General features: G+C 39.3%; 1 long non-coding RNA gene across 21 annotated transcripts in view; it reads right to left on the reverse strand.

The window, feature by feature from the left end:
• LOC107310797 (uncharacterized) overlaps nucleotides 1-24,662 on the reverse strand; it is a 423,706-nt gene that overhangs the window by 127,593 nt on the left and 271,451 nt on the right. For 5 of the 21 annotated variants that reach the window (XR_014944413.1, XR_014944416.1, XR_014944410.1 and 2 more), the window contains 2 exons: nucleotides 16,110-16,137; nucleotides 6,230-6,259 (listed from right to left, as the gene is read on the reverse strand). The exons of 12 other annotated variants lie outside the window; for them this stretch is intronic. This is a non-coding gene — a long non-coding RNA (uncharacterized LOC107310797). Of the gene's footprint in view, nucleotides 1-5,091; nucleotides 5,206-6,229; nucleotides 6,260-16,109; nucleotides 16,138-24,662 lie in introns of all 21 variants that reach the window. 4 more of the 21 variants (XR_014944403.1, XR_014944423.1, XR_014944408.1 and 1 more) reach the window with 3 other exon arrangements.

Genomic DNA, 24,662 nt, shown 5'->3' on the forward strand with positions numbered 1-24,662 from the left:
TGACAGTGAACTAAATATCGGACTTGGTTTGTGACTCTGTAAAATGTAGAAATAATTGTCAAAGAGGATATACAAATTAAAATCTATTTATCTGAACAGTTGATTGGGAAGTTGAAATACACAAACTTCATCCTAGCTGGTTTTACGACAGCCCATTGTCCACACTAAAAATTCCAAAATTTGACCTATTCTGAATTACCTTGTTCAAGGGAGGAAGGAATGAAGGAAAGACTGTGAGACAAACAAACAAATCCTTGTATTTTACAGGTTGGCTTTGTATATCCAGGGGGTTTAGGCGCTGTACCTTTAAATGAGCAGTACTTCAAGTTCTGCAAAATACTGAGACAAAACTTCACCTGTTGTTCACCAGGAATCCAACTTCTCCTTCTCTGCGACCCTTGCAGACATAATTCAGCACCTCTTAGCAGCTGCATGATGTGCTGTATGCAAAATTCCTCCATGCTTTGCTCAGAGCATGGGCAATCCGAGTGTTACATGGAGGATTAGCACACACAGCATTTTATCTGACAAACCTATGTGCATATCACTAGATCACAGCTCCATATAAAATAGTAGCTGAGAGGACCTACATTCATTGCGAGGGAAGTATATATTTTCTGGTTGATTGGGAAAACTTCCTTGTTTTAGCTGCTAATATTCATTTTATGAGTTCTGTAGCTGAAGATCATTATGAATGTCTTCATGGGATTTCATTAGCATTACAAGAAAAAAAAAGATGCAAGATCTAGAGTGGGTAAATTCCCTGTTTTCTTTCTCTCTCTCTCTTTTTTTTAATCCTGGAAAGGGTGGATAAAGGACCTGTAAAATAAATGCTGAGTGAATAGGACTCTTGAGCTATAGAACTTGTGCTGTGAAAATTCTACTTTGTCTGGCAAACACTATTAAACAGAAATCTATGAGCAGCATTTTTTTTTTTTTTTTTTTTTGTCCATTTCATACAGGGGGAAAAAAAGAAATCAGATCTGACCCAGTGACTTCGATGACAATGGCAAGAGTCCTACTTTGTACAATGAGTTATAAAGACACATTTTTTACTCTTGGGTGGGCATTTTCACATTCCTGGCAGCAGAGCTCAGCTAGTTGACTTGCTGAGATCACTTACTAGAGCTCTGGTTACTGGCACCAGTGACTCTGGGATGTCAGAGTTACCTTGATAAGCTCTGCTGCTGTTTTGGTTTTTGTTGTGCTTTTGGTTTTGGTTTTGGTTTTGTTTTGTTTTGTTTTGTTTTCCAGATTGGCTACTAAATTACAAGATACAATTAAGAAAGTATTGTCAAAGCACAGATTGCTATAATTGTCATCTATATTTTTGAATACTTTCTGGAACTTGAGTTTTAGGTAGATAAACTTCATACTTTTCCGATAATTTGGGTCACTTCCAATTGGAATTCAAAACCAGGTGTCAGTGGTGAAGTGCCTCGAGGCAATCAAAATAACTGACTGTGTCACCTTGTCCTCCTAATGATCCTTATATATTTAACACAAACATCATAAAAGTAAGTACTTATTCAAGCAGGACCACTACATATGTTTACCTGGGCTTGTTTTTCTAACTTGCACTGACTATAAAAAAAAATGACTGGAAAGAGAAAGAAGTGTCAACAGCCAGAACATAGCATCAAACTGCAGATTTGGAAGTTTGATGCTTGCTGATGTTTCAAATAAAACCCAGAAGCTATTCTTGTGGGGGGTTGTAATGGCACATGCAGCCTGTTCTGAGACCATTCTTTTTCTTACAGTGCTGTGTGCTTCTCATTATAATGATAATATTCAGCATTTATATATAGCTATTTACATCTTTTAAGTGCTGTACCAACAACTAATTAATCCCCACAACACCCTGTGGGGTTGGTAAGCATTATTATCCCCATTTTATAAATGGAGAAACTGAGACAAAGAGGAAAAAGTCACTTGCTAGTAGGCACTCGGCGAATCAGAGGCAGAACTTGAAAGAGAAAACCAGGTGTTCCCAACATGGAGGCCATGCTCTGACCACTCAGCCAAAGCCTGCTGCCACTGACAAGACCTGGTGCCTGCTTTCAGAGGCAACATCTATGCCCAAGCTTGTCCAGAAATCCCCAGCACCATCCTGTTCCATCAGGCACTCGTGGTATTCCTGTCTCAACAGTATCAAGCAGTGGAATTGGTTGTCCAAGCAGCTGAGCAGGCTCCAATCTTTGGGGATTTTCAAGACCCAACAATAGATAATAGTAATAGATAATAGTCTTGTGCAGGTTGGAAGGGACCTTAGAGATCGAGTCCAACCCCTGGGATTCGAGCCTCTTGTGTAGCAGAGCGGCACTTCTACCACTTGCGCCACAGGGGGGATTCGAACCCGGGCCTCGGTGTTGCAAAGCGGTGTTCCTACACCGGGGCACACAACAAGATAAGACCCTGAGAAACCTTGCTTGATCTAACAGATGACTTTGCTTTGAGCAGTATTAAAGGCTTCTTGATGTCCTTCCCAACCTGAATTACTCTACTTGAAGTTAGAAGTTTCCTGTTACTTCATGCTGTCACCTATAGTTTTTCCATCTTGGTTCTTCAAACTACACCTGTCCTTTGGCAGGCATATCTGTTCATACATTGCATTAGATCTGTACCAATACAAAGAGATAAATATAATAGCATATGAAGCTACCTAGCTGTGAATTAAGAACTTGATTTGTGTAAAACATTTCACAGTTCATATCCAAATTTGAAATGACATTCCAGCATGGTCCCTACTGAACTTTCTGACAAGAAAAGACAACCTCTGGATTTTCTTCCAGCTGTGTTTCCTAGAGAAGTCTGATCCAGAGCCAGGAAAAGACAAAATGGGGGGGGTACTGCTAGGACTGCAAAGAGACAATACACATGGGGTTGCTACTTTGGTGTGCAACCCAGTACGTTGTATCATGGGGTGAGAAGGTGTTATGCCCCTGTGTAGTTCCATCTTCCTCAGCAGCATTGCATTCACTGCATTCACCTCAAAATAAAAAATTGACAACAGCAACATGAGTGCTCTTAGAATGATTCTCTGCTCAATTGATCCTCCCTGCTGAAGTATCTCAGGTAAAAATCAATGCTGATAGCCCAGATCCCCAGAGGTATACAGTCTCCTCAGCAGCAGCTGGTTACTTAGGGGAGCCTAAATTCCTTTTGGAGAAAAAAAAAAAGAGTAAGAAGGTTTTAAGAAGTGCTGGGTATCTTGTGGTTCCAACCAAAATGAATCTGAGCTGCTTGGGAGCATTATTTCAGGTTGATATCTAATGGGAACTTCTGGATGCTTTAGGAATTGGGTGTTAAACATTCTCACCAAGTCCTCTGCTCTCCTATCAAAGATTATTGGTACCACTTTGCTTATACTTCAGCAGATGCATGGAATTACAGTACTCTGTCTACTTGAAAGTGAAGTTAGGAGTCCTATTCTCAAGCAAGAGTGCAAGATGAGGTTACACTGGAAGCATATATCACCAAGCAGACAAGTGCAAGCTTTTACACACACAAGCATCACCACAGTCATGTTAAAAGGGAAGGTATTTAAAACATGAATTTTAAAATCACAGCTTTAAAACACCCCACCTGTTTTTGTAACACTTCACAGACAAAACTACAGGTATCAGTCAGCAAAGTTTACCTGACAATACAGACGTGTTATTCCAAAACCTGACATATCCCCTACATACAGTGAACCAGGTTACCTGGGACTGAATTACACCTCTTTTCTTTCCTAAAGAGTAAAGAGACCTTAAAAAAAAACACGAGAGGAGCATCTCAGAGTCCTGGATTTGTATGGGGATATTTTTGTCTCCTGCTTTTCTGTCTGTCTGTGCTTTTTCAGGGCAAAGTCTAAGTCTACCCTATAGCTAGCATTCTTAGAAGCCATATTTAGAAATGTCTACAGTAAGCACTTGCACATTTGGCCAGTAAGGGCTGCCTATTAGATGACTGTTGAAACCATTATATCCTTGCTGTCTGTTCCCAGCTTGGCTCCTGCCTGAGCATCTCACTGCAGTGCTTCACCCATGGCCAACTGACAGCAAAGTGGCTAGACTCAGGCAACTTTTAGTTGGTACCAACCTGCAGAGCTTCTCAACTCCATATAAGAATACATAGCATGAGAATGTCATCAGCCTTTCAAATAGCGTGAGCACACACCTACAGCTTTTATATAGATCACCATCTATGGGGATACACATTTGTGATTACAGGCAGCAATATAGACAAAGCTACCATGGTTAAACCCTTTGTGAGAGTTATTAAGCTGTTGACAATATGAGAATCAGATGAATTTACCACTGGTTTGGTAATTGTCTTTCATATATGAGCAACCCCCTATATACAACTTTTATGATTCATCATATTTATTTTTTGTTTCCTCAAGCAACATCTTTTATTAGTTGCACACTCACTACAGAAATTTAATTTCTGCAAGAGAACAACAAAGCAGTTGATTATTATTATTGAGAATCTGGTACAACACAGAGTGAAATAAAATCCATAAGGCATTAAAATGACAGATTAGGCAAGAGCTGTATTCATTTACAAGTGTTAGAACATCATGTTAATGCCTCACAAGCACAACATAAAATGAAAATCAACTCTTTCATGCTGCTTTACTAATACTGCAAAGCTCCACGGAGCACAAACAGTAGTCCCTGTTAAAGAGGCACTGTCCTTTTGTACTTCTACATGCAGCACGTTTGTCATTAACACTTGAGGGAAAACACTCTTCAGGTACTCACCAGCTAGAAAGTTTATATTTTTACCACTTATCAATTTGAAGATGATTATTATTGATCTCTGCTAGACTGAGTACAGTATGTGTATGGCTGCCCCTTAATGAAACTCTAGAATTGGTGCACAAAACCTCTTTGCTTCAGAATATTTATATGGAAAGCACTTTGTGTAAAACTTTGCTTTTTACAGTCACTGCGAGGCTATCACATCCAGATTTACATTCATATTAAATTTTACTGCAGCTTTATTTATTATCGAAATCTCAAAACACGAAGGGACAGGACATGCAAATATGAAGATTTGAAATATTCACTTCACTCACACCAATCCAATCACTACTGTACCTACTTGATGTTGTTTGTATCCTTTTGAACATACTCCGTGTTATTAGTGTCATGATTTTCTTGGACATATCACCATTCTTCCCCCATTCTTTTTTCTTAAACTCATAACTCATCATAACTGAAAAGTGATGATGAAAATGATACACTGCTTTAGAGTATGATGTTATTTGTTTAAATTGCGGTATGTCTTGAAGAAAAGAAATCAGTAGGTTTTGTTTAGGAACAGCTATATACACGGGTTGTTATAATTTGATCCTTGGTGCTTTCTTACTGCTTAAACAGCTGTAAACATTTTGAGGGAAGTTTATACTCAAAGGGCTATCTGACACTCTTGAAGATAATGGGGCTGCATCAGTAAAAATTCAATATAGTATAAGAAAACGTTTAAAGGGCTGGATAGATGTTTTCCAGTTCAGCCTGTGCTGTGTGGCAATGACCACCTCACTGCCTGCTCAAAGAAGATACCTTTGGCCTGCTGAAGGGTCCTGGCAGCAGGGCAAAAGGTGAACGGTTTCCATCTTTAGTTCCATCACTTACTTAGGGTCCCACCCACAAAGGCACCACAGCATAAGAAACAATAGGGTAAAAACAAAAATGCGCATCTAAACCCACCAAACTGTAGGTAAGTCAAATCCTTAAGAACAGCCATCCTCATTCTGAAAAATGCTGTAAGGAAATTACTATTACATCTCGCTAGTAAGAAAGCCAGCAGAAATCCAGTATGCTGTGATGATGCTGCAAAGGTCTGTAAACAGCCTAATTAATGGTGAACTGTATTTTACCCCACCTATACTCTGATGGGACTTTAAAGAAATACACTGATGTATAAATAAGAACAGGAGATAAAAACATGTTTTTTTTTAATTTAGCAGTAACAATAACAACAACAAAGAAACCATTCCTGTTCACCTTAAATCCTGATCTCTAGTCCGTGTTCCAGTTGTAACAACTGTGAAAGGGGTGAATGACAGCTGGCTGAGAGCGCTGTGCATGAACACTCATCTTGTATGTTTGTGTACTGCAGTAATAATCGCAGCTTACCAAAAGATCTTCCCCAGTAAACCCCCAAAATTGTTCCTCCCCAGAAAAAAAAAAAAATCTTCTTCTGCTTATGTCATTTAAAACTCGGTATATTGACTCACCTGAAATACCACCACCAGACTAAGGGAAATCTGCCAAAAAAAGAAAAAAAGTAAACTAAATAAAATTAGGTGTATAGGTATTAACCTCCACCTTTACAGTTTCTGGAGCAGAATACAAGAACACACTTTTCTGAACCTCATTTTACCCACACAAACCTTACTTAACTTTCTCCCTACTTACCACTGGAAGTCATGTACTATCACTGCCAGCACAGCGTATTTTTTCCCTCAATGTGAATCTTGAGTAAGGGTGAAGGATTCACCTCAACAAATGGCAGCATTCAGCCCTAAAACTCTATAAATTCCCACTTAGCTCTTCTTTTTAATTCAATTAATCCAGTATTTAAAAGTATCTCTTCCAACACAATGTCATAAAGAACTTAAGAAATTAGTCTTGATACACAGAAAATTTAGATTTTTGTGCTGCAGAGGAAGGATATTTCTTAAAGGGAAAGGGAAACCTGGGAAAAGACCATAATTCACCAACATCAGGTTCTCTCTCAAACACAGTAATTTGTTCACAGGCTTAAAATAATAATAATAATAATCAAGAATAATATGAAAAGTAAGGAAATGTGGAAATGCACATTTCTTCTCATGAAGAGAACATATCTGTACAAGCAACTTTACTGAACAGTCAAGAATACTCTGAACTGCAGTTTATTTCATATATCGATGTGTTAATCCCAGTATTGATAAACATTTAATCTCTAATACGTAGATAATTTCAACTGCCTTATTTGTTGCATAAAAGCAATTTTGAAAATGGTTGCTTAATTCTAACCAGTTATTCCTTACGTTTATTTAAAATGAGCATCTCTGACAACACTATCACTGAATTTTCCTGCTGGAACTCAAAGCGTGCAGGTATCTATCTTCTCTTCATCTTTTGCTACCAGTTCCCTGCCAGGCTGTACATGAGGAATGGGGAATCTAACCAGGCCTTTTCAGTCTGCCACCAACGCTTTCAAAACTCAACATTTCTGCCCCAGTTGCCTGCCATCCTTCTCCCAGAAGGATGAGAAGTGACAGAGAAGTCACTTATGCACAGAGAAGTGCAAATAGGTCTGACTCAAATCTAAAAGGTGAGAGTGATGGGTAGTGCAACAGACCAAGGTTACTGATTTGTTTTCTCTCGGAGAGAAGTTAGTTTTGCATGAAGTATGATATTTCATAAGATGTTTACCTTCAGTAATACATTTGTCACATATACGTAAATGGGAGGCATCAACCACTAATGAGAACTACATCATCCCAAAGAGTGAGAGCCAAGAAAATGGCATCAAAATTATTATTTGCAGCAGTAACAGATGTTAAGACATATTTCCCCAATTTGTAATATGCTGGAAACTGAGGGTGCTCCAAATTTCCTAGTAACTGGTACAAGTTTTACAACAGAAAAGGGATGATTGGATGGGTAGCTGAATCCTCTCTTGACCAGCTAGACTGTTTTGGGACTAAAATCTTTGGAAAGCTACTGTGTTTGAGAGGAATTCAACACGAAAAGAGAAAGAGGGAGGTTTCCAACAGTAAGTAGAGAAAATGAGATTCCAGGAGTCTACTATCAAAACAGGGGCAAGAGTTAACTTTGCACAAAAATCTCAAACTTTGATAAAGGAGGTTGTGAGGAAAGATGCAGCGAATGTGGCTTGAAAACTTGACCTGTAGAGTTATTTTATGAAATTTTATGTGTGTAAGACACAAACACGTAGCCAAGATGAAAGTATGGGTAAGGAAAAGCTCATCCTGAAAGACTTAGAGAACCTCAACATGGAAAGGCATTTAATAAGAAAAAGGGACAACTTATTCACTGCACTGTGAAAAGGGCTATTTGGTAACACTCCTGCTTCTTCCTGTTGAGGAGTTCTCAAAGCACTCTGATGCTCTTTTTTTATCAATGTATTTCTGCTTTCTGATCCAACAAAGATAACCTTGTCACCCATTCTGTTTGACAACCCTGAAAGGGACAGTTGCCATTTTATTATCAGCACCTCTTTTCCTATACTTAGAGCAATTTGCTTACTCTCGTAGCCCCTGGAAGAAACTGGAGCCTGGATGAAAGTCATTTTCTCAAAGATCAATCTATTATAAAAAGATCAAGCCAATTGTCAATTGGAAATCTCTAAGCCTGTGCCAGCACCAATAACAGATCCATCACCTACAGCCAGAGATCTGTGGCCGCAATATCTATAGTGATATGGATCCATTTCTGGAAGCATCCATTTCTGAGACCCAGCAGATGCACCTGCATTGCCAGGAATCCAAGTAAGTCAGATAATGAAAAACTACTGTCAAGTCCAATGATGTCAGCAGGCATTTTTTTCTGTTCTGATGTATCTTTTCAGCCATGTCTTTCCTACTTGCAAGCGTTACGTGCTGTGTCTTTCTCAAGTTGTAACTAAATAAGAAATCAGGCAGGAACTTCATCTTGATAGAGAAAGGTTACCTATCAAGTGAGCGAGACCCATCAGCAAAAATAGAACTGACCTCATTCTTACGTAGCCCTCAATGAATGGATGAACAAAGCTCAAGTGGGAAAACTGAGGGACCATCTGTCTGATACAAAGCTAGCAGTACCACAGCACTGAACCTCAACTGCCAGAACAAAGCTCCTCTCAGCTGCACAGAACGAGCACACTCCCCTGACACTCAACCTTGGAGATGTCCTAGCAGCTGACAAAAGTGACAATCACAGGACACACCCAGATGGCTACAACAAAAAACTAGCTTGCTCTTCACTGACCAGAAGTACCCACTTCCAAAGGATCTTCAGACTCATCTGAAGACAGGAGTATTTTTATCTCGTTCATCCCTTCCAGGAGAAACTGGACCACTTTTGAATTGATGCCAGGACTCTCCTAATCACCTGAACCTGTGAGCAGCCTCTATAGCTCACTCCTCTATTTGGTGACGACAGCTAGGAACAGCCAAGGAGACTCACCTGTGTAACCAGGATAAAGGAATATCTGTTCTGCTAACTGTTTCTCTGATGATTTTATTCACAAAAATCCAAGTTCTCTTGCAACAGCACAGGTAGTACAGCACCACCCCAACCTCCCTCTGATTATCTTTTCTGGAGCACATAATGCTAAAATCTATCTGCATCATAAAAGGAAACACACACACACACAAATTTAAAAAAATAAAATAAAATACTGGGAGAGGGCCTGCAATAGAAATTGCATTATTGCTCCTACTAAATGATGCTGCCTTTCCTTTGGTGGCAAAACAGATCTATTTGGAACTTTGGCTATGCTAATAACTTCATAGATCAACATACAGTTTAATTGATGGAACAGATGGAAGCCACAGACTCTGCAACATTAAAGAGTTATACTTAATGCATTGGAATAACTGTGACTAGATTTTAAAATGTTCTTCTAATTGTCTGAATGGTTTAACAGTTTCACAAATTCTATCAGATATTTCCACTCATACTAGTTTATAAGTTTATAACATGATTTTGTGAAATTGATGACTTCCAATTTCATGGAGGAAAAAAATACAAAAATAAGCAAAAAAAGAAGAAAAGATCCCTGCTCCCTGCAGAAGCTGAGCACACATTTAGACCTTGGAGTATCTAAAGAAGAAAGACTCATAAGTAATATGAAGTGGTCAGGGCAGGAATAGAGGTGGGAGCTCAGAGAGGATTTTAGCCCAGCCCAATATATTCATATATTGTCTTCAAGTTAAAAAGATAACACACATATAGCAATTTCTTTTCTATTACATGTAAATACACTGTAAGCTGTAAATTACAACACTGGCTATGAAAGATAAAAGACTGGGAAATGAATTCAGATGGGACTGTCTTCTGGATAAGCCTAAAAATGTGAAGTAGGCTGGTGCCTAGAGAGTGCTCAGAGAAACTCAGATGGCTTACCACATGCCTCCATGTCCCAGGCAGCTCCTGAGGCTCCAGTGCCATGGCATGAGACTGATGCATTGCCCAGCCTTTAAGGTTGGACAAGATTTGATTTCTCCCTGTACTATGATTCACTTTCCTGTGTGGACCTGCACTACATTCATCTCCTTAGCCCAGGCTCTGACTCCGGATTCAGTGCAACTTAACAAGAAGGCTTCTGTGGCTTCTGCTATTCAATAACCACATTAGATTAGCCATAGCCTACCTTTATCTGATTAAACATCTATGTGTTACACAGCACAAATAGGTTGACATAAAATTCTCAAAAAGGGCTGGTTTAAACCTCTCTAACCCTCTATGGACATATTTTAGGGGATGAGATGTCTGAAAAACAGCTAACAATTCCAAGTGCTGTAAGAGAGCCATGTATTTTTAAATCTTACTAGCCATCTTTAACATCCATAGGAGTGAAAATGTCACAAAAACATGCCTGGCTTTTACATTAAGGTGTGTAACGGAAGCTCAAAATATGGAATATAGACTAATTAGCCAAGTACAATTACAGATGCAAGCACTTTCCAATCACATACTATGCTCTTTTTGCCCCCCAAATTCAAGCTCACGAGCTTTTGATTCAGAGCCCTGCACCCCATCTTACTCAAGCTACTGTTGCATTTTAAAAAGCAAATGTCGGTCCAAACTCTGCCCTAACAGCAGGGGTGATTCACCCGACCAGGAGCAGCCCCAGCACCTCACTGACATTCATTTGCCCTTGATTCTGCAGGTGCAGCCCGATAGAGCAGGAACCATCTCACCATGCAGCTACACACAGAACTCGCGCTCTGGGAGCAGCTCGGTGTAAATTGTGGTGTTTCCATCATACATGAAATTCAATGGGCTTTTCATTTTCAGCATAAACCTAAACTAGTTAAAGTCGGCGTGTGGAAGTGCCTCTGCAATGAAACAGCAGCCTGCATTAAAATTACGTTATATTGTTTTGACGTGTCTGAAGCAAAGGTTAAAATCATCTTTTTGCTGGACATTGTTTCTGTCATATTGCCCCACTGCAAAGCTTCAATATGAGCAAGCCCAGAACGACGTGAAATATTTCTGATACAAATTTTATTTTTATGTGAAACTATTCAAATGCTGCTGTACAACATGAACTACCTGAACCAAATCAAATCCTCAGGTCAATTCCTTCTTCCGAGTGCTCCTTAGATAACAAAGTCTTGTTCTGCGAATCTGTTCAATATATTAAAGTTGATTCACTCGGACAGTGTGTAAGATATAATACATTAATCTGGGCCATTTCAATTTCTGAGGCTGGGACTATAAAACTGGTGTGCTGCATATCTAATTTTTTTTGAATACCTGATTTATGCATCCCTCTGATGCATAGTGTCGATGGTATGGTGGATGCGGCTGCTGCATTAACAACGGGCTGCATCAGCACTCAAATCTTATCTTGTTAAATCAGACAAATGTAGCTCAATGAAAAGGAAGGAATAAATGCCTAGGATGGTTGAAAGGAGTGAATTTTAATCCTGTTTGTTAGGGGACTTTCATGGTGAGGGCTGAATGACTGAGGCTGGAATGTCCACCAAGAGCTTATGGGACTATGAATTATTATATGCTTATACATGCATCTACACAAGCAGGATATACAAAGACACAGTTTTTCATTTTATTTATACACAGACAGGTAAGCATCCACATACCGACACTCATCCATATACACACACACATTTTTACAACTGGAGAAATAAATGGCTTTTATGAAAAGCGGGTCTGCATATACAAAGGGTGTATTTCCACCTCTGATTCAAGAACAACCATAATTGCTTCTTTGTATATAATTCATCATTTTATCCAGTGAAAAAAAAAAGTTACCACATGGACTATGTATCCAGAAATAGATTAGATTTTCAGAGTAATTATATATGTTTATATGATTTTGCAGATAGATGTAGCACTGCTGTCGCTCTATACACAGTCAATATTAATTCTTAAGGAAAGAGAATGTGCAAACACAGGAACAATCAAGGAGACCTGTAGAAATAAGCTTTCTGTCAAGCTAGGAAAAGTTGCAATGGCACACTTCTCAGACTCAGCCCGGCTACTTACAATAGATGGAATGTATTTTCAGCATTAATTATAGGGAAAGATCCTGAATCACTGATCTTTAATTTGGATTGCCTTCTCTAATGAATTCTCGTATTTTACCTACGTATCATACAGCAGTAAGGAACATTTGTTTACTTATCATTAAAAAACATGTTTGGGAAATGGGAAGGACCACAGAGCTGTGGTATGATGCTATGACTGTTGCAGCACCAGTGCTATAAAGCAGGTGTGGTGCACACAAGCCAGGTTGTGTTTGGAATTATGTAATTGGCTCAAGGGTGAGCATTCATGCACACTCTGCCATGAGAAATATGTTATTTAAGCATGCAGCTTAGCCCTCATTTCCTGCTCTTCTCTCCACCATGACTAATTACAGCCAAAGAAGATGCTGTCAATAGCAGATCTCATCTTTACCACATCTTTTACAGAGCACTAAACCACACAGCGGTAGTTTTAACTGTTACATCACCACCTGTACTTACGTCAGAAGCAGCAACAATGAATGGAGGGATGGGTGATAAAGCAGGAGTGGGGCAGAAGTGTGACATAAACAAATACCACATGTAGCACCGCTTGTGTTGGGAAAGACCAGAGGCCAAAACCAGGAAAGGACACTTCAGTGCTGAGATTTCATTTCCTATCTGACTGAACATCAAAGCTCATCCTTAAATTCAAAGCATGTAAACATTTCAGAGTTCCTCCCTTAAGTTAAGGAAAGCTAAAAATAAATAAATAAACCACAGTAAAGGAAGGCAATGACAGAGGCCCAGGCATGACAGAGATAACTCATTATAAACCTTTTTGATCCAATTATCCAGGAGAAGTTGGGATACATAGCCCAAATACAAGCAGGCTACCAGAAGGGAATACAAATAAAGCCTATGTTCTGACTTTTCCTAAAACTTACAATGGTGTTCATATACACCATGCATATTAACAAGTGTGCAGATCAATTCAAAACCGTATTTCTGTTTAGGGAACAAAGATTAAATTAAGAAAACGAACTTTGTACCAGTGATTCCAAATTCAACCAAAAAAATAGGAGTTTGAAAGTGAGTCTGCTTTGGAGAGTTGTGCTGTGAACCAGGAGATTCCAGTTCTTGGTGAGCCTGGGGATGCTCTACTGCAAGGGAGGTCACAAGAGGCCTGCTGGGGATATGTTGGAAGGCTTTTCTGTGTGCGCATGTCTTAGCATGGCTGTATGGCAGCACTCTGCAGGTGACATGCCCGGGGTGCTCCTGATGCCCCCAATCCCCAGCAACTGCTGCCCTGAGCTTAGAACCTCGCTTTGGAGCAGAGGAGACAAGGGGAATGGCCAAACCTTGGGGAAAATACAGATAAAATGAGCAAATCAAGATAATTGTGCTAATTATCATAATGAAGGAAAGATTGTGTGCTTGCACGAAGGCTCTCCCTCCCCCTCCGTGCAGGATGCCACAGATGCATTCAGGGCAAATGAGTTGCAGGCCTGGCGAGATGCTCCAATTTCTGTCAAAGTGGCTCCATTACATGTGTGGCCCCCAGGGTCAGGCTGCATTAGCCAACTCCTTTATTCCAAATGTGATGAACTAAGGAGGCAGCAGTGTATTCCAGGAATGCCTTCACAATGGATACTTGCAGCATCCATAAGAACTTCAGTTCAGTTTAAAGTAGCACATGTCTTGTTTTAGGTTATTATTATTATTATTTGCTCTTTTTTAAAAAAAAAAAAAATTGTTATATGGCAGAAAAATAAAACATGAAATGTCTTTAAGGTCACGGAACAGTGACCTCATTGGCTGGGCTAATTTGATTGTGCCAGAACAATAGCACTGTACTCCTCTGCCAGCGAAGTGCTTGCTAATTATGCGATTTGCCCTTGATAAGACCTTGGTGGGTCATTCAGCAGTTGTGATCTGTCACTGACTTCTAATCATGTATTATCGTCTGGGTGAGTCAGAATGGTACCCTAAGCTTTCTGTCTTTACAGCAATGTGGCACTCTAATTACCTTATGCCAAGTGGATATGCAGAGACTGAATTAAGTGATCACTGTGATTGCCTTCAAAATCTTCTCTTTATCCTTTGTGTTGCTTCTCTGCAATTTACATTTTAAGATGCCGAGAAGCTTTTGGTGAGACTGAAAATGCCACTCTAAAAAAATAATGATTTTTTAATTTAAAAAGCATAGCACTAAATCTAAGTCAGACCAATGCCTGTAAGTATTAAAATGCTGCTGAACAGTATTCCTCAATAAGAATCTCTCAGTAAACTTGCTGGAAACTAAGACACGTTTCACCTTATAATCGGCAACCAAATGAGAAACAAAAGGAAAGAAGCCTTATTTCTTTCTAAAGTTTGAACAATTCAGAACTGCTGCTTAATAAGCCAAATTAGTTATAAAGTGGTTTTCAATGTTTCTTGTGCCTATAAAATATACATGCCGATATGACAAACACTATAGGTTAAATATAAAGCTTGAAAAAGCTCCAGCACTGTGTTCACCATGTTCATTAATGAGAGTAAAAATGGGTTGACCCTGTAAAGCCTTGCAAATTTGGAAGCAGATTTCTCACATGTTGGTTAACTCGCTTTGTGGCAATTTAATGGATCTGTGTTAGGTTAGCTATGAAAATGCTCTGTATTTCATCCAGTATTTTAAAAATCTGCCAGAGCAGCTCTATTGTTGCATAGCAACTCTCAAAAACTACAAAGCAATCTGTTATGGTAAACCAGTCATATTAACATCTGTATTTGTCCAAAGAATGATCTAACGCCTTTTGCAAAGAAAACATGATGATAAGTCGCTAGATTAAATAAACAAAGTAATGATTTATAAAATCTGATAGGATAAATTCGCCTGAATCATTCTTGAAAATATGAACTTTGAAGTGCGACTTGAAAGTTGTCATAAAACAGACAAAAAATTCTCACAACATTATATTTATTGTACCACTAACAGAAAATAAGGATTTTTCAAAGCTTCTCTCTATTGTATGTCAATATTGCAGTATAATTTTTTTTTATAGAAACAAACTGGGGGAAAAAAAAAAAAAAAGTCAATAAAAACCATAAAGGACAATTGAGAAAAAAATTGCAAGCCTTATTTTCCTTGAATCACATGATGCACCAGCAGCATTATTTGCTGAAGCCTTGGTTTGTTGGGGGGTTAGGGGGGAGCAGGCAGAGACAGAGAGAGAAAGAGAAAGAGGCAGAGCGCCTAGAAATAAGATGCATTCCCTGGGTGGCAAAACAAAAGAGCCCAAGAAAGAAGGAGGGGGGGAAAAAAGCTGTAGAAAGTTGACACAGTCAAGAATAATGGCTAAATCTATCAAGTTTGATCAGGTATGCTATAATGAAGTGGAGCTTCATATTCCAAGCAGGGACAATGAAGACAGAAGTCAGGCTCTAGAAATGTGCTGCTCACTTTGTGCTTGGAATATGCAGCAGCCAGCGGGGAGCCACAAGATAATTACACAGTATTTGTGTGGTTCCAGGGAGCTTCCTGTGCAGGTTGAATGCCCGCGCTATATTAAAAGGCAGCACAGTGAAATGTTTTTAATGAATATTTTTGTCAGGGAAAGAAAAGGCATTTGAATGATTTTTGTGTATGCAGGGAACCAGAGGTGGAACGTCACTGTCAAAATACAGGTACCTTTATTTATATTTACCGTTTTCAAGAGCCTAATGTCCTTTCAATAACACAAATCAGAACACTGGGTTAATGTTAGTTAGGGCTAATTGCACATATAGTCCTTTAACTAATGTTTGCTGTTAGCATGTTTTGGTGAAATCCTACATCAAACCAGCTCAAAACTACTTTTATTTTCATTTCCAATAGCATCTGAAATGTTTAGACACATTTAATCAGAAAACTCAAAGACAAAGTAACACAGATGTTGATACTTACTATTCAGTAGCCCTTGGCAGTGATAGATCTAAAACACAAGAATACATTATTTCAGCACTCTGTAATTCTCACCTAACAGATGTGAATAATCCACTGAATTAAAAACCATAGACAGTACTCAGAAATGCTCCTTCAGCATTGCAAGCCATTGCACTACCAACCCTAGCTATATATATATATATATATATATATATATATATATATATATATACACACATATATATATACATGCACACACACACACACATATATATAAAATAATTTGAAAGGCTTTTTGCAGGTCCTGATTTCAGTATTAACCACACCTAAGCAAGCCCTTGTTTTGATGTTTATGACCAGATTACTTCTGGCATGCATAGACAATCAGTTTGCTGTTACATGCTGCTCCATACTGTCCTGCAAGATTAACTAAAGCCCTCTAGGTGCCACACAACTGACCTCCACAAGAAATCCAGGCATATCTATTTGGTCCCTGCCGTATATCAGTGATCACAAGGCACAAAGACTTGGGTGCCTTTTTTTTTTTTAACACATAGATTGGTCAGCTTTACAGTGAAGCCATAACCCCACAGGTGAGAGAGGCAGCCTGGCCACCATCCAGGCAGCCCTGAGGCCAACATGCACCTCTCCACCCACATACAACAAAGCTAGCCCAAGACGCGCATCAAGACTATGCTTAACAATGACCAAAGATCAAACAAGAGAGGGAGAGAGACTTGTGTCACTCTTTAGGGATTTTCTTTGGCATACATTTTCATAACTGCATGATTTGCCAGAAGAACAAATTTTGGACAACCTGGAAATGAGGAATGTAAATTAGGAGTCAATTCTTTTTGGCAGTGACACTTCAGATGCCACTGCAGTGAAGAGTTACCTTGCACCATGGTGGAGAGAGAGCTTCCACTCCCCGCATTTTTAATTCTTCGCTTGCAAAAGCAAAGCAAGGTGTTGTGACAACAAATATTGGAAGACAGCAACAACGTAGATAGACACTTCTTCAGAGTTAGGACTTGAGGAGTCAATCAAATGCAGTGAGTCAAAGAGGTAGTTTTTTCTTAGTTAAGGGACGCTAGAAAATTTTTTGAGTATTTTTGATATTGCCAATGGTTTTAAAAAGTCATAAGCACCTGGAAAGAAGTGCCCCAGGTTACATAGCAGTAAAAACAACACATAAACTGCAATGTAACTTCAGTTATTTCCTGTTTTGCTACAGTATTTGAATGCATTTGCACTTAAATTTCAAGTTGAGAATGTTCTTGAGCAGAAAACAACTCAACAGGTTCACTTAATCCTTATATTTTTTTCCAAGAGAAAACAAAACCAAACCCCTTGAAATCACTGAGCACCAGCAGTGTTACTCAGCCCTTATTACCCACAGGGATCAATTCTGCACCTTGAAACAGCAGATTTACCCTAAGCAGAAACAAACCCCTTTGCAAAAGGGAATAATACACTTCACACATTCTTCTTTTTAATTTTTTTAATGTTTTGCATTCCTATTTCATCTACACAGAACAGTACATTTTCTGAAACTATCAGAAGACTAAGATAAAAATACCTCTTTAGGAACTATCAGTGCTGTATTTATTTATTTAACCAGGGAACCAAATGCGACTTTTACTCCACTCTCTGTCTACACAGCAGCTCTACTATAAAAGGAAATCTTTCAATTACAAGATGAAGGGGTAAACAGCTGCCACATTTGGAGCCCAAGCAAACATTGTAGCCTACATCCTGCCCCCCTGAGAAAAAGCTGCACAAAACCTTACCCTATAGTAGTTCCCATTGCCTGGTTTGCTAAGTGATTGTTTTCATTTTATTTTTGGCAAGTTCTTGAAATTTTTGCAGCTCCAAATGTTTGAGCCCATCTTTTAAAAGGAGAGGAAGATAATAATCACTGCTCTGGACCTCTGGCTGTTTGAGGTTGCCTTTGCAATTAGAGCAGATAGTTGTAACTAATCAACCGTGGCTACTCGTGTTTGCTCAGCTTCAAGTAGTTTACTCTACCAAATATATCTGTAAGTAACCAACATATGTAACTATAGCTCATAGAGAAAGAAGTGAGCCTCCATGCAACCACTACAGTACTGCAAGCCTAGTTTTCATTTTTGTTTTGTTTATAATAACAACAAGCTGAAAGAAGAATACATCCATTGGGTCAGATTCTCCTTTCACTGAACCCACCCATTTAATTCCATGTAAGCCAGTGCATTACATAAAGTTTACAGGAGTCCAAGTGACAGTAGGACTCACAGAGGGCACTGGAATCCACCTGGGTTTACACAAGTGGAAATGGGCTTTTAAACCAGAAAGAAAAAAAAAGAAACCTTAACACCATCAACATTCTGCACAAGCATAACACCACAGTCTTCTTTACAGAGCCATATAAACTGGTTGATGTAGGCAGAGTTTCTTTCTGCATTTGTATATTAAGCAGTAATTTTGACAATATTTACATGTACATATCCCTAAGTACGAGCAGAGCCGGGAATATCAACTATAGCTGTTAGTCCCATTGCATGAGATGAGCTTTGCATCAAAGGGAAAAAGGCTCCTCTCCATCTCACATGCTTTATTTTATTCAACCAGCTCTTTTTCACATTGTTATATCCAGTGAATATAGCACGGTTGGATTCAGAAGAGAACCTTAAGCGTTATCATAATGCTTAGAAGCAATGGCTTCACACTGTATAATCTATCAAAGGTGTCAGATTTACAAAATGCAGATTTTCTGTCACATTTGGGCACTATAAGCACTGTATCTTTTCACTAAGGTGCTGACTGCTGTTTTAATGAGGCCCTTTGGTGGCTGTAAAAAACTGAAAGGAGAGGATTATAGGGGTTACCCTAGGTATTGTCTATTTGTCTTACAAATTTCACACTAACTACCAATTACATCGCCATAAACCTTTTGGCTACTTCAAGCTATATGCCATATAATACATAAAAAATACGCTATGTTAACCTCTTCCATATTATACGAGTAACTACAGCCACTGATGCAAGTAACATATCTAATGAAGCCAATAATGAGCCTCTTTAAAAGTAGTCTTGTTATAGGAATAATATTAGAGCAGTTCAGTTAAAGGCTAAGGTCCATTATGGCATGCTTCCTACATTCTGTGGTCCCAGGTCTGAAAAGATGCTGACACACTAATTCAGGCTCAAGAAGGGCATTAATCTCACAACCTTCTACTTGCCATGCTTAATGGGACATCCTGCCTAGGTGAAATGAACCTGATGTATTCAGGTAAACATAATTTAATAAGGAAGAAAAAAAATAGCTGGGGATCCAACATAACAGCAAGCAGAATGTTTATAATTTAGTCACTGCAGAGAGTTAATGCTGGACTGAGAAGTAAGGAATGTAAAGAGAAAGAAGAAAAGGGCAAATAATGCACAACTTGCTTTAAAAGCCCCACCACTGAAATTTGAGTGAATTTAAGGGAATACGCTAATTTGGAGGAGGAAGGGAGGCTCTAATGTGGGGTTTAGAGCACTTGAGTGTAAAATAGAGATCTGAAGCCACAGAGTATGATATTTAAAAGGCAAGCATGAATGTCAGTGAGTAGCTGTATATCCTCTTTTGTCTGTCATCAATCATAAGTCTAATAAGCCACCTAAAATTATGTTGGAGCCACAGAACAGTGCCAGCCACAGCAGCTGCAAGAAGCACGTGCCCTACCTGTGGCCCAGCTGGCAAAGGTGGGACCCATCCCTCATCCCAGCAAAAGCCCAAGGAAAACACCTGTACAGAGTGCTGGGGCTCCAGGATAGAGATGTCTCCTTGTGATTTTATCTCCTGCTGACTCAAAGTGCAAAAGATACCACCAGCTGTATTTTACAGAGCACACTGCATTTTCATTTTCACATTGAAGCCAGGTAGCTATGAAAACCAGATTAGGCTAGATCCCTTCACCCGAGAGGAATGGGGCTGTATTTCCCCAGATCTCACCCTTTGCCACCCCCTGAAGCAAGAAGGTTGGGATACACATTCGGCATTGTGTGAGAAAGCAGAATGAAAACATGAGATGCACCAAGGGGATAACACTGCCATAGATGCACTTTGGTCAGCAGAGAGAAGGGAGCTTTGGAAAAAGCACAGCTTGCCACACCGCTGTGGAGCTGGGCTGTCACCCTTTGTGTGCATGTGGCTTTTTATTTGTTTTAACTAAACTACATCTCTGTTTCCCTTTCTCTCAAATAGGCTAAGCACTACCACAGCACTGAAAGACAGCAACATAAAACAGTAAACTTTGTCTGCTGTTGCTGGATTTCCTTTTCATCCATGGCTGTGATCATTTTCTATAACTGGGCAGCAGACTTCTGTCACATCACTAGAATAACAGTGGTAAGAGAAATCTAGGTACACCTGGAAGTGCCGGATTTGTTTTTACAGATCTGTGTTGCGTTTCTGGAATCAAATACATCTTTCTGAAGCAATTAATTCTTTTGCCTTGCTCCTGATTGCACCAGACAAGTTGGAGCCCAAGCTGCATTTGTTTCACACTGCTGAGAAGAAATAAAAACTTTCTTTTTAACTCAACAAAACAAAGAAGTACAGAAAAAGCAAGATTCAATTGGTAGAGGCTTGCAAATACAGATGTTAATCTTGTTCAGCATTGAAACACATACTCCAAATAGGCCTTTGCTGCCTCACTGGCTCCCAATGCACCTTTTGACCATAAACATCTGGGTATTTTATCTAGGCTGATTTTTGCAAGCAGTTTACTCTAAAGTCACTAATACATGCTATTTCAATGGGACTCTACGGTGCCTATTAGGTGCTGGCCACGCTGAGCGAGGGTGTGGGCTGTACAAACATATAGCACCATGGGGAGCTATAGGAGACACTGCTGCTGGAAGGCAGAAAGCCTCCTGGTGCTCTCAGGTGCTCAGAGGAGCTCACTTGCTATTAAATTATTTCACATGGAGAGGCCTATTACCTATGAAAGTCAATCCTGCTCCTAAAGGCCAGTGAAAAAGGACCATAACCCTCACTGGGAGGGAGGCAATGAGTCCAGAGGGATCAGACCTAAGGAATCCAAGCAGCTATGGACTTCATGCATGTACCCTGTACCTATTACGTAGCTGAAGTATTGTCATTGGGTGATTTTCTACCCTGTAGACAACCACGGTCACCAAAGAATGTCCCTAAAAAGATCGATGGTTCAGGGATTCAGAAATAAATATGTAAATAATGTTGTCCACTTGTATGTAATCAAACTACCTTCTTGTAAGGGATATAAAAGCAGCCCCCAATGAGACTATTGTCCTGAGGACATCTTTCAGCCACATAGTCTTGAGAAGTCAACCGATTCTACACAATTTTAAGTTACTGCAAAAATCTCCCCTGACTCATGAACTTTGAAATAAGCCACAAACCTACCTTCTTAAGCTCCTCTCATCTTAAAAATCCAGATATTCTTTTGGGTAACATTTCTAGATAGATTAAATCAGAAAATATTTCTGATTGTAATGAAAGAAAACTAGCAATACATCTGCAACAACGCCACAGGTTGTGTTTTGGCGCTCTTAACTCCCACTGCTCTGTAATACGTGGTGGGGTTTTCTTCAGAGAAAGCCTGTTTTGTTTTTTAAACAAATAATCATTAAAAAAGCCCTTCTCTTTTAAAACAACACATTATATTAATTTTCATTTGTCCTATAAATGCACACAGGTATCAGGCACTACAAGAACCCACCACATATTGAGCAAGATGCATTAAATTCCTGCATTTGAAACTGCTTTTGAGGAGAAAATCTTGAAGCTTTTAGTAAGGAAAAAAAAAAACCAACTAAATTCTGTTTGTTAGGGCCTGCTTTATGTCAGAGTACGCCCAAAGTGCAGAGTATCTTAATCCAGTAGAGCCATGGATGAACAGATGAATGAATTACATTACACAAGTATCAACTCTTACTGATGTAGAATCACCAGCTCTCATGAGTCTTAGTACTCTTACCCAGGCCAGTTAAAGTTTTTAGGTCAGCAGTTAAAACTAGAAGTGCCATTGCAATGTCATGTTGAGTTCCACAGCACAACTCAGAAGATCACTTGTAATTCAAAGAACCTGCCAGTAAGGACAAATGAGAAAGATGAGAAGTCCACAGGAGCCTAACAATAGTTCCCATAGTAAAGAATGCAGAGAACTGTCAACAAGGCTGGAAAAAAAAAATGCCTTCCCAATGTATGCCTTTAGAAGGAGACTAAAGAGCTCACTCCTCTTCATTAAGGAGCAGAGACATACAGTGCAATAAGTCTCCTCCAGCCTTCCATTCTCCATCTTAGCATTAGGCCCCAGTGTCATTCAAAAAAGATGGCTTTCCTCTACTTTCAGAGCCAGGAAACCTGGCAAGGCTTTATCCAATTCTGAAATTAAAAGTATGTGGTGCTCTGGATGGAAGTGTCTGTAATTGAAGCCATCAAACTTCACAAGTCCCATAATAATGTAAACTATGTTGAGCTGAAGTTTAATGAAACAAAAGGGAAAACAATTTTTCAACTTTTGCTGTTACAGCATAGAAATACGCATCTTCCCTATGCTAATGCCAAGTTCATATGTGCTTAGTTTTCAGGACACAGACTTTCACAGCAGTTCTTCCCCAGCTGCTTTAGGTTACAGAGATTTTGAGATGATTGTAGATTTGCAGGGAAGGAGCTCAGAGTCTAGTAGGTACAAGGCTTCATCCTACCAGCACCAGCTGTAGGGCTGAGTGCCACTGCACTGAGAATCAGGAACTGCAGTGATGTTGTCCGTGGGGAAACACCAGCCCATACCAAACCTAAAACTGTAGTGTGAATCTGGAGAATCAGAAAGCAGGTACACAGTTTAACAAATGAGCACACAGTGTAGTGACAGTAAAGTGTTCTATTTCTTGTTCAAAGGCATATCCATCCCCTTACATTATCTTACAGGTACCAAATTCACTTGTTCCAACACAGTGCCATCATTTGTATCTGGCTTTTACATTGCCCAAAAATGTACACTGCTGCCCCCCTCCTCCCCCCCCAACATTTTAGGTTTCTATTTTTGCTCTATTTTTCTATTTTTTACTGTGCTCTATAAAAAAATGGCTCCATAGGACTGGGTAAAAAAAAATGTCACCTTAGGTACCTGAGTTAATAGTTCACTTACATACTGTCTTAAGTCCTTACTATTGATCAGTGTAAGTGTGCCAGACAGACAATTATTTAGAGATAACATTTTTTAAAGGTGTCAAAGCCAACATCTCTTTGAGATCTCCCTGAATTACCCAGATTTTAAAAATAGAAAGCCCCTTGCAGCTCTCCTTAGTCCCCCTGGAAATATAAGATGGTGGGAAAAGTTGGCAGGAATAAATACTTCCACAGAGTTTCTAAAGCTGTAATTAATGTTAACAAAGCAATGCCTTATATGGCAAGGAGATACAGCATAAATTGAATAAGTAAGAAAAACGATCAGCCGTTGTGCTCTTCCAGTATAGTACATCAGAGTACTGCCACTGTAAAGCTATCGTTATTTTAAACCATTAAATAAAACAACATAAATTTGCAAGCAGGTGTTTCTTGTTGCAGGAGTATTGAAAGTTGTAATGCAAACAACCTAATTTTAGCATCTATGCAGAGCGAGAAGTAAATTTACTGATCACTGATGCATTGAGCACAGGGAGGACACAGCCAGCGGGAGCTTCCAGCAAGATTATCCTATTAAAGCAGGAAGGCTTCACACGGCTGTTAAGGAAGTCGTGGAAAGCAGGTGATGTACGTGGGGGGTTTGATGAGCAGTCGCGGGCCCACTGTACATGGTAAGTTGTTGTTTTCTGCTCAGCTAAGCAGCAGAGAATTGATATGTTAGCAATGAAGTGCAGTGACAATTAAATTGTAACTGACCTACATGTTACCATCATTACGCTTCCTCTTTTTTACTGCTTTCCCTCTTATTTAATCACACAGTATGGGGTTTTTATTAGGCTGTAATGTTAAAATCTTCATCCATTTAGCTATAAATGTTTGACTGGATATCTATCAGACTTCCTCACACTATACAAACAAAACCATTTTGCTGAATCATTGTTGACTTGTTTGTGGCCTAATTTAATGAGTGTAATAACTTACATTACTACCCAGTTAACATTTAGGAGCCCAGAAAAGACCTGCGAGCATGCAGCAAGCTACTGTATATGTTTTCTATTCATATCACTCCTTTTTGCAGTAAATTTTGCCTGACAATATGCACTTCTTACAATACAGGCTTTGCTTCTCCTCATCCCAGGCTGAGCTGGGCTGCAATGCTGAGACGTCAAGTGCCTCAAAATGTTGATGCAGTTTCAACTTTCTGGGTATCAGGCACCTATTTATATAGCCTTTCACAGCCTGTAAAATATCAGAAATAAGGCTCAGTGTACATTCACCGCACACTCATGCTGGAAACTACATTACAGAGGAGGGAAATACACAAACAGTTACTGCTCCTGGAGGAGAGCAAAGCTTCCAAGCTAAATGTGAAAACAAGAAAATTAAACTCACTAGGTCAGATCCTAGACAGATAAGGTAAAACAAATGTTGCTGCTTTA

This window comes from Coturnix japonica, chromosome 3 (genome assembly GCF_054131305.1).
Source record: "Coturnix japonica strain WE chromosome 3, WE-NBRP24, whole genome shotgun sequence".
Lineage (NCBI taxonomy): Eukaryota > Metazoa > Chordata > Aves > Galliformes > Phasianidae > Coturnix > Coturnix japonica.